At 34.5% G+C, this 15,538-nt stretch overlaps 1 protein-coding gene across 1 annotated transcript in view; it reads right to left on the reverse strand.

Annotated features, from left to right (window-relative positions):
• LOC129247557 (protein borderless) overlaps positions 1-15,538 on the reverse strand; it is a 67,084-nt gene that overhangs the window by 20,801 nt on the left and 30,745 nt on the right. The window lies entirely within an intron of this gene.

A 15,538-nucleotide genomic window follows, 5' to 3' on the forward strand; every position in this document is an offset into this window, starting at 1 on the left:
ATATCCCAATTTTTGTGAAAAACCGAAAAGGTTGAAAATTTATTATTATTTTGTGCTACAGTTCTGATGAAATTGGTCATATTTTTCATGAGGGTTTGATGATTCTAAAAAATTAAAAACAAATTTAAAAACATATAAAAAAAATTGAAAAAGAAAATTAAAAAAAAAAATTAACTTAAAAAATGGTTTAATCCCAAATATCCCAATTTGGTAATGAAAAAAAAAAACAAAATTAAAAAAAGGAGTTGAAAAAAAATTAAAAAAAATAAATTCAAAATATCTCAATTTTTCAAATGAAATTGGTTATATTTTTCATTAGATTTGATGATTAAAAAGAAAAAAATATAAAAAAAAATTAAAAAAAAAATAAAAGAAAGAGTTTTTTGAAGTAAAAAGAAAGTAGTAATTCCAAATATCCTAATTTTTGTGAAAGCAGAAAATGTCGAATGATTAAAAAAAATTAAAAAAAAACTTTTGTAAATTAACAAAAAGTTTTAATTCAAACATCCCAATTTTTGTGTAAAACAGAAAATGTCGAATATTTATTATTATTTTATGATACACTTCTGATAAAATTGGATATATTTTTCATAAGATTTGATATTAAAAAAAAATTCTTCAATAATTTGACAACATTTTCAGAACTATTTAATACATTGAGACGAATGGTACTGGGATGTTGAATACCTCTGCCAATTTTTTTAAAGCACTTACTATAGTTCGACATTTTTACTGTAGGTTTGTCTGCACCTTTTTCTCTTGGAAATGGCGATCTGAGGGCAATTGTTGAATAGGCCTGTTCGACATTTGAATATAACGATTATAGGTATATATCAGAATTTGTTCGAGTTTGCTTTCCTAGAAGAATTTGTTAGTAGTTTGTCATAGTCTGCCAGGTATATTAAATACTTTCTTTTCTCGGTCGAGAAGAGCTAGTCGATAAGATCTGCATATACCTAATGGAAACTGGGAGGTTCTATTAATAAGCTTCTTAATCAGCATTTCATTAAATACTATGACGTCAGTGATAATAAATACCATTTTTTATGTGCCAATCTTAATTTTTCTATCACACGGAGCACACACTTGCTTCGTGATAAGATTTATGGGTTACGTGATTTATTTTGAGATGGATTTTATGTACATACTGATACTGCATTTTCTCATTAAATTGAAAGAATAATGATGACATGGCTCAATAAATAGTATCTTATGATTAAAGAAGTAATGACTGTGTAAACTATTTTTATTTTTTTTTTAACTCAGTATAAAATAAATAAAAAAAAAAGTTTTTGAACAAAAACTTAACTGTTTTCAGTTTAGATTCTCGCAGAATTTCAAGAAAATGCACAAGGCCACCAGAAATAAAATTAAGGTATTGTTTGCGCCTCTCCAAAATTGTACTTTTTTTTATAGAACATCTAATAGACTATAAAATTACATACTTGAGTGTTTGTGTTGAAGTTTCGATTAAAACGTGTGTAATTTTTATGGAAATTCGGGAAATTTTTCTTATTTGCGCAAAGTTTGCAATTTGGACTCATTTGTCTTTTATAGGGTAATCAACTTTTTTTTTGATAAAAAAAATATTAAAATTAAATGAGAAAGAAATGAGAAATTGCAGCCTGCCAATAAGTTCCTTTGCTATAGTTATTTGACGCAGTGTATTAGCTACAGATCCTGCTTTGTTACTGTATGGGCTGCGACCGACAATTCTGATTTAAAATTTGAAGTGTGGAGTATTTTGACTCGTCAAATTTTGTCAACTGGTATATTTTCCTGATAAAAAAGTAGTGCCCAATTTTTTATAAGTTCAGTGCAAAATAATGAGTAGAAAACCAGTAAAACTTATCATACTGATAAAACTACTTTTACCACAAAACCTTCGGGTAATTTGGGGTACAATTTCTAAGGTTCGTTGGGTTTAAATTCAAGTAAAATTACAATAATGAAAACAGCTAAATAACTGCTGATTTTCCTTACCAGCATTATCAACCTTGGAAATGGTTAGAAAAATTTAAACTTTTCAGGCTGTTCAGAAAATAAAAGCAAAAAAATAAAAAAAATTAAAAATAAATCTTTTCCAGTAACTCGACAATTTTCTAATACGATATTCTGTATTTTTTCTATGATTTTTGGAGTTGTTGCTGTTTTTTGTTTAAATTGTTGTTGTTTAAATTCAGCAACCCATCTTTCCACTTTACTATTAGGTGCGCAACTAAGTTCCTGCTGTTTTTTTTATGAAAATACAACTTTATTTTTAAAAAATGGTTACAAATGAATCATTGAAAGTACGTATTGCGCATCGCTGGCTACTACCTTTCCCCATCTTTCTGGTAGATCTCGTATACCGTCACGGTAAAATTGTTCATTTTTTGAGACTATCCACGGACCAAGCCATTTTTTGATGTCTTCATATGAATGGAACTGCTGGTAAGCTAGACCATGTGCTATTAATGTGAATCCATTTTTCATCGCTCGTCACGATGCGATGAAAACCCTTCCTTTTTTGCCGCTGAAGCAGTTGTTCACAGACGAAAAAACGAGGTTCAACATCCCTTAGTTTGAACTCACGAGGAACCCAAGTCCCCTGTTTCTGAATCATTCCCATAGCATGCAATCGCTTGGAAATGGATTGGCGGGTAACTTCTAATATTGAAGAAAGCTCTTCTTGCGTTTGATACGGATCCTCATTCAGCAATGCCTGCAATTCAGCGTCTTCGAAGGTTTTTGGCCTTCATTCACGCGGACAGTCGTCAACATTAAAATCACCGTCTTTGAAGCGACGTTGTTTCACTTAAAGCACTTAAAGCAGGGCAGGATCTCCATAAACTTTTTGTAGCTCTCGATGCGCTTCAGCCGCCGTTTTTTTCGAATGCAAGAGGAAAATCAACACTTCCTGCTAATGACGACTATTCGGCAGAAAATCAGACATTTTCGCAAAACCAAAAGTATATGATACCAAAACAAAATCACTAATGTGTCGAAGCAGTTGGTTTACCATATGTCTAAGCTTGGTTTATGACGCTTAGGTTGTGTTAGAATCAACTAGCATACACAGCTGGCGGCATCTATTGACAAACAGCGGGAACTTAGTTGCACACCTAATAATTGATGGCGAAAAGTCCTTATACACTTTGAACAGTCGTTGATAAATTTTCTTTGCGTTAAAGTTTCTAAAAATACTAAAAACTGCGCGATACTTGAACTTTACCCTTGTAGAAAATGGCTTGTAAACAAATAATTAATTGACAGATTGAAATGAAACTTCACGGACGTTCATATGAAGATTGTATCAGTACAACAAAAAAGTATAGTAGTAATAACGCCCTCTCTTATCAACGCAAACCCTACTTGACAACCTGACTAAAAAAAGTTAGTTGGTGCAAATTGGCATTTTCGTTCCCGACTGCAAGTTTTTGCAGCTGCGGAGGTTTCCTTGTATAACTCTCTACTATAATGTGACATGCGTACTCTAACTTAGGAAGGCTCCTCTTAAGTTGCGCGAAAATCAAACTCCTATTTATATTTTGACATCAAAAATCCCGAATTTACCTCAACGGCTCTGTATTACAAAGGCGAGGATTTCACAGTGAATAAAACAAATGATTGAATGGAAGCGAGCTTTATTATTCAGTACAATCATACAAATGAAAATTTAACAAAACAGAAATTGTTAAGAAATAATTATTATATCTATACACCTTAAATCTATAGACAAATATCTCTATTATTGCAAGGCTAATTGTAATAAATAAATTAGTAAGCAGCCAATTTGCTGCACACAAATAACATGAATGCAATTATGGATATGGAAGAAAACGTTTAATATGAGATAAATACACAATGACGAATTCATATTCACATCACAAATGTATATACTAACACATGCAGACAATGTATAAGTACATATATGAATATGCATATACAAAAAGGATTTTAGATAGCCGATCAATAGATACGCAAATTATTCACTTATATAGGGGCTCTCCAAAGTGAACAGAAGTTTTTGTGAATGTGCCTTTGAAGTGACAGTGGCATTAGTATAAAAATGGCCATTAAATAAAGAACCATTACAAGGTTTTGTTTACTTTTTGACGTGATAACGTATTATAATTAAATGTAGCTGGCTGCATGCACCAAAAAATGCGTCTTTATGTTATGCTATGTTATGTGTGTTATGTTATGTTATGTTATGTTATGTTATGTTATGTTATGTTATGTTATGTTATGTTATGTTATGTTATGTTATGTTATGTTATGTTATGTTATGTTATGTTATGTTATGTTATGTTATGTTATGTTATGTTATGTTATGTTATGTTATGTTATGTTATGTTATGTTATGTTATGTTATGTTATGTTATGTTATGTTATGTTATGTTATGTTATGTTATGTTATGTTATGTTATGTTATGTTATGTTATGTTATGTTATGTTATGTTATGTTATGTTATGTTATGTTATGTTATGTTATGTTATGTTATGTTATGTTATGTTATGTTATGTTATGTTATGTTATGTTATGTTATGTTATGTTATGTTATGTTATGTTATGTTATGTTATGTTATGTTATGTTATGTTATGTTATGTTATGTTATGTTATGTTATGTTATGTTATGTTATGTTTATATATGTATGTTATTATTATGTTTATGTAGAAATAAATATAACAATAATATTTATATAATGGGTTTTTTGTATATATATTAATATTAAAATATAAATAATGATGTATAAATATAAATATTGATATATATGTATATACCGAATTTATAATTAGTGAATAATACCTGTTGTTTTAATATTTTTATTATTAATTTATAGGATAGAATAGGACGATGATTGGAAAAGTAGGAAATGAAAGGGAGTGTTTCGAGTGTAATCTGCACAATCGAAATTGAACATATCTTTCATGAATTTGATAAATGTTCCGTCATTTTTCACGTTTGCGTAAATGTAACTTGATCAATTCCATTGCGATTCCATTTACCTCCTTCTCTGTATCCATAGAAAATATCTATCAAACAAATAAAATTAAAATTTTCTTTTGAAAAGTGCAACCATTCCATTAGTATTTTCTTATGACGTTGTCACGTTAAACTATCTTCAGAAAACCGACTTTACAGACCAACTCTGTTGTACTTAAATATTTAAATTCATGAACGAACATTTGGGTTGATGATTGTTTGTACGGTGGCGGAGTTCATAGCAACCACGTCAAAGAGCATTCCACGCTGAAAATATCGATTCTCGTCCGAACGCCGAAATTAAGCAGCGTCGGGCGCGGTTAGTACTTAAATGGGGGACCGCTAGGGAGCATCGTGCGACAGAAATAATTATGTTTGTTCCAAATTATCAGGAACTTCGATTTTGTTGTTTTAAACAAAATTAAAAGTCAAACTAAGTATTGTTGTTTTAATCCTTATTAAAAATAAAAACCTTTAGTTTTGTTATTTTAATCTTTATTTTTGTAAATCATCGAACTTCGTCCGTTTGACACCAAGTTTATTCTTAAACTAACTAACAAATTGTTCCCAGTTTGCATCTACTCGATATTCACTACTCTTCTTATCTCTAAATTCTATTCAAAATGCGTCACGTCACGTCCCGTTAAATTTTGGCACCCAGGTTTACTGTATATATTGAAAAACAAAAAAAAAAACATTGCCGCACAGTTACTATGAGATGTTACGCTCCTATCTCAATGAAAGGTATTTCAGAATCAAACTAGGAGACGAAATCACGGATTTATTCCCCATCTCTGCAGGTGTACCACAAGGAAGTGTTCTTGTCCCAGTATTATAGACGATATTTACTACGGATCTACAACTCTCAAAACTGGTTCAGACTGCAACTTACGCTGACGATACCGTCGGTATGTCTACTAGTCACAACAGTATTTTGGCGACATATTTTCTACAAGAACACATTAAAGATATACAGAAATGGCTAAATAGTTGATGTATACAGGTAAACCCAACAAAGTCCACGCAAGTTATCTTCACACTGAAACGAGAAACATGTGCTGCCGCCACTTTATTCGATCCGCAGCTTCCACAAGCAGATAGCGTCAAATATTTGGGTATGCACCTGGACAGACGCCCAAGGTGGCAAACACACATAATGACCAAACAGCTCGGTCTTAAACTCACTTCTCTACAATGGCTTATGGGAAGAAGCTCAGTGCTGTCTCTAGGAAACAAACTTGTTCTGTACAAATCCGTAATTAAACCCATTTGGACTTACGGCATCCAACTATGGGGAGCGGTGACGAAAACGAGCACTGACATCATAGAGAGGTTTCAGGCAAAGACGCTGCTATTAATCACAGGAGACTCGATTTACTCCAGGAACGCAGCAATACGATGATATTTTCAACACGGGAGGAGATAAAACGATTCAGCGACAAATACAGCAGTCCTTTGTCAAGCCACCCCAACGCACTTGCCAGAGTCATAATTCAGCCCGACACCTACGTATCGCGCCTCAAACGGGACACACCTCTTCAAACCATAAAAAAACAAAAAAAAAACAAAAAAAAAAATAATAATAAAATGTTATGGCTCTTACTTCAAGCTTCAGTATGTGAAGGTGAATTTGGACTTCACCTATCTCGCGCTCTTCAAGATCGCCCTATTAACTCTAGTTATGTAAATTGCTTATTGTTTAAATTTAAAACAGATTGCAACAAAATTGGAAATTAAAAAAAAAATAATGGCTTGTGAAAGGTCGATTTCCACGAATTTAATCACATTTAGCCAGATAAGATTTTATTAAAATATATCTTTTGTCTGAGGGAGAAACGCATTTTGTAGAAGTTTTACTATTTTTAATTTAAGCTACTCGAATATCAAATTCTTTTAGTTTACTTATTTTGCACAAAGAAAGAAAAAAAATACAAGAGTAAATAAAGTCAAAGCAAGAGTTGCATAGCCGTATTTACCTACTGAAGTCTACGGAAAAGGGAGTTTGTGGTGAAAACATTGTTGGTCAGTTGTAAGGGGGCTCTGGAAATCTGAAGAAGTAACTACTAGCATTCTACAATCTCAATTCCTACTCTCACCTCCACGTGATGCACCCGGGTAACCTGAGCAATCATAGTTAAGTACGAGGTATCCAGTTCGAGTGGGAGTCAAGGTCAGGGCTAATGAGAGCGGAAGCTTCGGAGGCTACTTTGACATATATATAACTTAAGGGAATTTTCAAAATCGATCTTTTTTATTTTATTTTTTTCTTTATGTACATATATTTAAGAATACACACAGATAATTTAATAAAGTTTCAATTTAATATAGTTCCGGTGAATATTTTCGAAATCACACGCAAATTTGAAAGGCGTTTCATAGTGCTGGTAATATTTTTGTTATAAACAATGTAAGGCCGACATTTAGGCCAAAAATCGATTTTTTGTTTTGAGAAGCCGCCATTTTATCCAAAAAAATTATTTTACTTATTCCTTCGATGAATTACTAGATTTAACATGACTTTAACGAAATCTGTTTGGTTTTTTAATTTCAGAGAATCCAGTTCAGAGATATAATGGTCAATGCCAAACGTCTTTTTTGAGAGGAGCTCCCGGAGATACGAAGATACTAAGTCTTAAAATACAGTTAAAAAATAACATAATATTTGTACAAATTTGAGACCAATAAATTTAAAAATTTTCTCAGAAAAAATTCTATAAAATTCGTTTTTTTTCGACTTTCTAACTGTATATAACCCCTTAAAGGCCCCCAACAGTTTGCGCCGTCTGCCTCAGAGCGACACGGCTGCAAAAGGTGTCTCTTCTTCAGTTTAGAAGCGGCCTCTTGCTATTGAGTATCTAGTCTTCTTACCCGTGGAGCTCACCAGATATTCCTTAGGTTTGTAACTTATGAATGTACTCCACCTTTTTTGAGCTAATGATATAATAACATGAATTTAAGCCCGCGAGGAATACAGCCTCTAAGTGGTACGAATAGAAATGTAGAAAATCCAACTGCTACTGCAGCACGCACGTCGCATTTGGGTGCATTTGTTTATATATGGAAATATGTTAGTACTACAACTGAAACCTTGAGGCTCTATGCTGCATTCGAGCCAAAGGGAAATGATAATGATGGTACTATTAACAAATATTTCTGGGTAAATAAATAAACTAACACATTCTAGCCTATCGAAATCTGTCATTACTGACGGCGCACTCAAAGCTGTGCTTGAATTTTGTAAGGAGCAGTGAAGCATTTAATTGAAAGTGTTACATCTACAATCGAATATCTGGCTGTAGTATATGAATTATTGCATTAGCTACTTGTTGTTGTTTTTGCTTCAATCTCAGCCATAGGTATTTCCGGACTTCTAAGTATTTTCTTTATGAATGGCGCTTTTGTTAGAGTACTTAGAATTTCGCATTATTCAATGCACTTGAAAATTTTTATTATTTAAAATTCCATAAAAGGCTTAATAATTGTAAATTTGCAGCTATGCTTTACGAGGATCATTTAAAATGCCTGTGCAAAGTCAGAGAGATGACTCCATTGGCACGTATCGAGGTTATAACTATTTAGTTAGTAGCAGCGCTTGGAAGAACACACACCAACTTGCAGCGGGAGCGGTGTATTTCTTTGCGTTTGGAATAGTTTGGCTTGAATTGAGGAAATTGAGTGATTTTCCTTTTGCATCATGACAGTGCACCGGCTCACACCTCAGCAGTTGTGGTCGCGAAATTAATGTAAGTAGGGTTCCAACTCGTTTCGCATCCCCCCTTACGCTCCTGACTTGGCTCCCTCGGATGCCTTCGACTAATAATTGTTCCCTGATTTGTAGAAATGGCTGGCCGGAGAAAGATTTTATTCAAACGAGGAGGTGATTGCAGAAGCGAATGGTTATTTTTCAGACAAATTCTATTATTGAAAAGGGATAAACCAACTGAAAAAGCATTGGACGAAGTGCATAAGCCTAAAAGGAGACTATGTCGAAAAATGCAAAAGGCTTACCCCAAACAATTAAGATAGTAGTCTGGTCAAATACTCATTTTTTAAAGAAATTTTTAGTAATGTTTTTTAAAGAAAATAAAATGCGATCGTTTTGATTTTAGAGTATGTTTTTATTGACATCAAATAGTATACAAAAGCAATCTTTTTTTGACATATTTCTTTTATTTTTTTGTTGTAGTGTGGCATCAAAGTAAGCGTCTTAAAACAATAGATAGTTGGCTTGCCAACAGGATTTTGGCTCTTCAGGACATCTAAAACGAAAAAGTTGAACTGATTATTATTCTGTAGGCTCGTCATTCTGGCAGGTGCTACTTTCGTCTCTTTTCAGCCCTAACTTTGCATACTACAGTCTGATTTCCACCCGAAAAGCATGCCTTTTTTATCAAAAGTCTGCCATTTTGTTATTTTTCAAGAAAAATTTCCCATTGTAGCCTTCAAGCGTTCAAACACATTGAATAAAATAAATTTAAAGGCAGTTTTACATGCTAAAAAAGTTTAATTTTAAATGAAAAATATTCTTAAATTTTCTTCAAATACTCTTTTTATTTGATACTTTTATTCATATACCTTAATGAAATACTTTTATAGATTCATAAAAAAATATTCAAGCCTGTACCCAAAATGGAATTTTAAAGTCTTAAAAAAAAACTCGCAAATCCTGGCTAAATACTAAATACAAGAGGTGCCTTTTATATGTCGGGATTAGAGAACAAAAACAAATTTTAATCATCGAAAATCACTTTATTGTTTTTCAAAATATTCTCCATGAAGATCTATACACTTTTGCATGCGTTTGAACCAATTTTCGAAGCACTTTTGCCACTCTGAATGAGGTACCTCCAAAACATGCATTCTGAATGCCGCAACCGCTTCTTCAGGTGTCGAAAAACGTTGACCTCTCAGTTTGTTTTTTACGTACGGGAATAAAAAGAAGTCATTCGGTGCCAAGTCAGGACTATACGGCGGATGACCCATTAATTCGATGTTTTGGGTGCTCAAAAATGCAGTTGTTTGATCCGATGTGTGAGAGCTCGCGTTGTCCTGGTGAAGAGTGATCCGTCTTTGGCGATTGGTTTTCCTAATTTCTTGGAAGACAATTGGCAAACAAATGGTTGTGTACCACTCAGAATTTACTGTTCTGCGTTGTTCTAGTGGTACGGTTGTACGACATGTCCAGTTTTTCCGAAAAAACAGGCGACCATTTGCTTGGAAGTGCTTCGTGTGCGAACAACTTTTGTTGGATTTGGCTCATCTTGAAACACCCATACAGTCGACTGCTGTTTATTTTCGGGCTTATACGCGTAAATCCATAATTCATCACCTGTCACGATGTCATAGACGTGTTTCGAAGCCCCGCGATCGTATTTTTTGAGCATTTCCTTCGAACAATCGACATGAGCCTTTTTTTGAGCGATTGACAAATTGTGTGGGATCCAACGTGAACAAATCTTTTTGACAGTCAAATGTTTATGCAATATTGAATGTATGCTGGTCCCACTAATGCCTAAGATTGTCTCAATCTCACGATAGAACACATGACGATCTTGCAATATCAGTTCGCGCACAGCATCAATGGTTTTCGGAACAACAACTGATTTTGGACGACCTTCACGAAATTCGTCTTGGAGTGAACTACGACCACGATTGAATTCACCATACCATCGATAAACACTGGTCCTTCATGGAGCTTCATCACCAAAACATGAATTAAGTTCATCCATGCAATGTTGCTGAGTTAATCCACGTCGAAAGTTGTAAAAAATAGTCGCACGAAAATGTTCACGATTTAATTCCATTTTTGGGCCGAGATGAATCTTTTAAGTTACTGTAAACAACACAAATAGCGCTGGTATTTCAAAACGTTCTGAGTACGTAAAAGCCAAAAAATGTAAAACTTTGCGATACAGCTGTCAGTTACCAGATTGCAACACCGGGGTTGCCAAATCCGGACATATAAAAGGCACCCCTCGTATAGCACAAATAAGCTCTTGTATTCACACCTTTAAATTTTTTCATCATCTTTTTTGACAACTTTTTCTAAATATAAAAGCATGGCTTTTCGCTTAAAATTTATTTTAAGAAAAGCCATGGATATTGGTGGGCTCATCCAAAGTTTGTTCAATGCTTACTGCGATAATTCCAATTTTTTTTCGTTTGTGCCAAAAGGAGTGATTAGAAGGAAGAGATCATAATTTACTCGAATACCTTCGAAAGATAGGGTGCAATTTCGATTGACCAGAGTTCACTGCCGGCTTTAGGGATGGGTAAGAGCTTTACAGTGGCTAAAATAAATACATTTACCTTGGAATGCGTTCTTGTTTAATGAGTGATTATTTGTATGTTTGCATATTCATATAAGCACTCATACATATATGCATACAAAATATAAATGCATGTGCGCTGTCAAATATTAATGCTTCATGCAGATAAATCTGACACTAGCATAGCTTATAGCCCATTAATTTTCAAGCATTTCTGCATGCACTCATACATTCATATATATGCGAGTTTATGTATACATAATCATATACGTATTCTTCGAATGCAGAGATCAAAGCAGTGAACAAATTACATCTCAATGAGTATTGCGGAAATTTGTACATGGCAGGCTCATGTTGCTTGCACACCGCCCCGTGCGCGCATCAATTTAACCCGCTAGCCCCTCGAATCCACCTACTGCCTATTTGCATCTGTCATTGGCTTTGTTTAGATCGCCTGCTTATTTCACTAATTCAATAGAACGCCCGCAGTGCTGCCGGGTGGCAGGGGGCGTATGAGTAACATTGACGCTTTATTCAAACAAGGCACCAAAATAGTATTTACAGCGCAAGCAAAAGTGCACAATGTTACTCATATCAGTGTTTTTGTTATTACTGCCTTAATATTCAATGAATGAAGTGCACAAAATAGAATTTATAAATTCATAAATGTTTGCGCGTGCATATGTATGTGTGTGTGTGTAGGTACATTTGGTTGATTGTGTGCTTTTGGGGCTATTGAATTCGCCCGCATGTCTGCCACCATTATCAACAACGCAATGCGGCGGCTGCAGCAAAAACATTTGCCTGACATTGAATGTGAATCTGAGTTGGCATGTGAATTTGCATCAGTGCGCAATTTTTTTTTGTTTTTTTTTTTGGCTGGATTTACTGTTTGCCTTTTCTGTCTTTTATTTTCTGCCATCCTCTTAGTGTGGGAATGATACATCAATGCGCACGAAATGGGCAGATCAAAAGGGCAATTTGCACGCATTTCAATACAAGTTTCGTGAATGAGTACGTAACTGCGTCTGCAGCAAAGCAATAACACAAAAATCGCAATCACATTTATGGGAGTTTGACTGGGGTAAAGTAGCAGCAGCCGCAGCAGCAACGGAGCATTAAACCATTGGCACGCGTATCAATTATGAAGCTTTGCTTTTCGTATCTCTTGTCTGTGGACTGGCGTGCCTGAGGCAATGAAAAACTCAGCAGACCGTGAAAATGAAAAAAAATCAAGGGATGGACAGTAGATGTTTTTTGTGATACTATTGTAGACAAGAAGCTATCAGCGGCACTGTGATGATATTGTGAAATATAAATTTTAAGCACAACGGCTAATTAGTGAAATTTTTTAGAGACAAAGTCTTTCAAGTTCGAGTGGTTTTTTGCCACAGCTGCGCTAGCATCTGATGCTCGCATGGCTGACATCTTTAGACAGATGTTAAGCGGAAAATTTACAAATTACTAAGTGAGTTTGATTGCGCTCGATAATTCTGTAGAATTAGGTTTTCCACTCGCAAGCCAAACTGAGTCGAAAATAGATTTGTTTTAGTTACATTCCTACAAATATGTAAACCTCATGCTAAAAAGCTAGGTAAATAAAAAATTCCAAAAAATATTTTTAAATTTAAATTTAATTGTTTATGAAAATTTTGTTTTAAAATAGCTTTTATTATGCAAAAATTCTGTAAGTATAATTTAAAAAGCCGATTTTTTAAATAATAATAATAAAATGTTGATTCTCTAAGTATTCATATTGGGTAGTCGAAAAAGTCTTTTCGTATTTTGTCAATAGATGTCGTTGGAGTCATCTATCTCCAGTGCTACCAATCACATTGTGTCATATCATATGGTGTTAGAAAGGTGACATTTTAAGCTTCATTTAACCTAAAAAAAAATCAAATTCGGAGAAGTTCAAAAAAAGTTATAGCTGTTCAAAAATGAGTGAAAATAATGAAGAAATTCACTATATTTTGAAATTTTTGTATAAAAAAGGGAAGAATGCCACGCAAGCCACCAATGAAATATGTGAAGTTTACGGAGACGATGCTGTATCAGTTCGTATAGCACAACAATGGTACGCTCGCTTCCGTTCTGGAAATTTCGATGTGAAAGATGCACCTCGCTCCGGTCGACCTTTTGTTGAAAAAGTCGATGAAATTATGGAAAAGATTGACCAAGACCGTCACATAAGCTGCCATGATATCGCCAAGGCACTAAACACTCATCATCAAACGGTTTTTAACCATTTAAAAAAGCCTGGCAGAACTCCCTTAATGGAGTAAAGTTGGCTTCAAGAGAAGCCTGTGAAAATTACTTGTCGCAGTTTTTCGCCGAGAAACCACAAAAGTTTTACACTGATGGAATAATGTCTCTAGGAGAAAAATGGCAAAAGGTGGTCGACCAAAATGGTACATATTTGGTTTAATAAAGTTCATTATAAATATAAAAAAATGAGTTGAAGTTTGATTAGAAATACGAAAGCACTTTTTCGACTACCCAATAATTTGTTGCTAAATTATTAGACTAAAAATTTTTAAATTTGGACACCATTTTTCGGAAATTTAATAGGTAAGACTGAAGTATATTTTCCTGTTAAGGAATAGGATAAATTAATTCTTTGGATTAAAAACTAGACTAAGCTTTCGTCCTCTGTGGGCGCCATTGGGAGCTGAAGGGTTAAAAATAACTATGGAAGACTCTGGCGAAAAAAAAACGCCTTTGTGGATAAGTTTCTTGAGTTTAGTTGCCTGAATATGCAAATATGATGGCAAAAAGTAAATAAATGAAAAAAAAATAATTTTTTAAATAAACTTTTTTACGAAATTTTGTTTTACTAAATAGCTTTTATTGCATACAAATTATATTTATGTGTTGTGGGAAGCTTTGATGTTCCTCTCATGTTACTTTATGCTCAGAATTGTTGCCTGGAGCTGAGTAATTTGAGTGATATGTAAAAGGCAGGACCAAGGAAATTTTTCTTCGAAAGTGCGATTGGAAATACTCAGCCACGCAATGTTTTCTTATTAATTTTGTTTACCTATTAGTTAAGATTTGTAACTTTTATTTGATCAAGAAGATGATGAAACATGCCTCACAGCTGCCAACGTACGAGAAAACCTATTCGCCCGCAGTGGTACCATTGAAAGTAGTAAAAGAAAAGCAAGAAGAGTGAGAGACAAGATCAATATTTTAATGTGTATGAGTTACGGGTGTGAAAAATGACACATGCTGATGATAAAAATTAGCTGACAGCGAATAATCAAGCCTGTTACTAAGCAGTTGTTAGTTAAAAAGTGAGAGCCAGGCAGTCTGCATCTTAGTCTCGTGAAAGCAGCACAGCTTAAGAGTAGGTGTCCAGATGATTTCACTTAATCCTACAGACCGCTAACATGGTCTTGAAGTCAGGCCAAATTTCAACTCTTGCCTACCTAAGGAAGCAAGCTCCTTTTCAAAATCATGCAAAAGATAGTCAAGGAAACTACTATACTCTCTTTCCTTGACGAAATCACTTCATAAGTTGTAAGCCTAGCAAGGTAGGTAGGTAGGTGGGGTGGTTGTCATAAAGACACACTTAGACCTTTCGCAGGTCCATTGTGATACCACTGGAGCTTATCCTTACTCTACGTGTTCCTTTTCAAACCATCCGGTAGCTTTAATAAACGAGCAGCGCGTCGTTAGTTTTAGATGGGCTATGTCCGCTACATCGGTTAGAAATGCTGTATCTAGAGTGCGCAGCCTTCTCATAGCTAAGCTTTCACACCCACATAAAAGGTGTCTGACTGTTTCCTCTTCTTCTGTATTAAGACAGCTTCTACAGAAATCGCCTATGACTAGTGACTAGTTAATACACCTATCATTTTTCTTATAGCTTTTCTGTTAAATCTTAGCAAGATCTTGGATCGACCGCTGTTCCAGTTCGGCCATGTCTGTCTGCTTAGTTCGCATGTTGTGAGGTTTTGCCAGCTTGTATTTACCTTTTTGATGGTTTCCCTGTCTATAAGAAATTTACAAGTGGCTATGGGCATGGGTATAAGCGCCTTATCCGGTTCGAGATCGAGCATTGTACCGATTCGTGCAAGTTCATCCGCCTTGCAGTTTCCTGCAATATTCCTGTGGCCTGGCACCCAGATAAGGTGCACCTTGTAGCACTTAGATACGTCATTTAGTAGTTTAAAACATTCTAGAACTGTTTTTGACGAGTGCGTTTTTGATTCAAGCGTAAGTCCCTCTTTTATGGCAGTCCCTTGCCACCTTATTACCGATCATATTGAAATTTCTGTGCTGCCAATAGAATT

Source organism: Anastrepha obliqua, chromosome 5 (genome assembly GCF_027943255.1).
Source record: "Anastrepha obliqua isolate idAnaObli1 chromosome 5, idAnaObli1_1.0, whole genome shotgun sequence".
Classification (NCBI taxonomy): Eukaryota; Metazoa; Arthropoda; class Insecta; order Diptera; family Tephritidae; genus Anastrepha; species Anastrepha obliqua.